Source organism: Fukomys damarensis, unplaced genomic scaffold (assembly GCF_012274545.1).
Source record: "Fukomys damarensis isolate Sample0158 unplaced genomic scaffold, DMR_v1.0_HiC HiC_scaffold_36, whole genome shotgun sequence".
Lineage (NCBI taxonomy): Eukaryota > Metazoa > Chordata > Mammalia > Rodentia > Bathyergidae > Fukomys > Fukomys damarensis.
The window spans coordinates 48,801,614-48,801,979 of record NW_022900948.1 but is presented as its reverse complement, the minus strand read 5'-3'; the positions used below and the strand labels follow the sequence as shown (position 1 = coordinate 48,801,979).

Here is a 366-nt window from a genome sequence, read left to right as displayed (position 1 = left end):
AACACCTTTGCCCAAGTGGGCACCACCAGTACGGCGGCCCTGCCGGGCTGGCCAGTCCGCTGGGCTGAGCTGGCGAAGAATCCCTGACACAGCTGCTGGCCCTGTTCCAAGAGCATCAGAGGCGCCCGGTTGCCCCAGGACCCCCCAGTCACACCCAGCCCACGGCCTTCCAGGGCGCTTGCTCAGACTCCCCTCGCTGGCGGACGCTAGGGCCAGGTCCCGCCAGGTGAGCGCCAGGTGAGCACCAGGTGAACAGTGGCCACAGGGAGCGGCTAAGAGCCCCTTTGTGCTGCAACCCGACGGTCACGTCCCTGCGCAGCCCGCAGGCGCTGGGGGCGCTGCGGTTGCGGGCCCCCCCGGGTGGAG

The 366-nt window shown here is 70.2% G+C and overlaps 1 protein-coding gene across 1 annotated transcript in view; it reads left to right on the top strand.

The window, feature by feature from the left end:
* Nucleotides 1-366, top strand: part of Agpat2 (1-acylglycerol-3-phosphate O-acyltransferase 2) — a 10,132-nt gene continuing 9,766 nt past the window's right edge. Inside the window, exon 1 of the mRNA XM_033759022.1 lies at nucleotides 1-237. The gene's annotated coding sequence lies outside the window, so the exon portion shown is untranslated. The remainder of the gene's footprint in view (nucleotides 238-366) is intronic.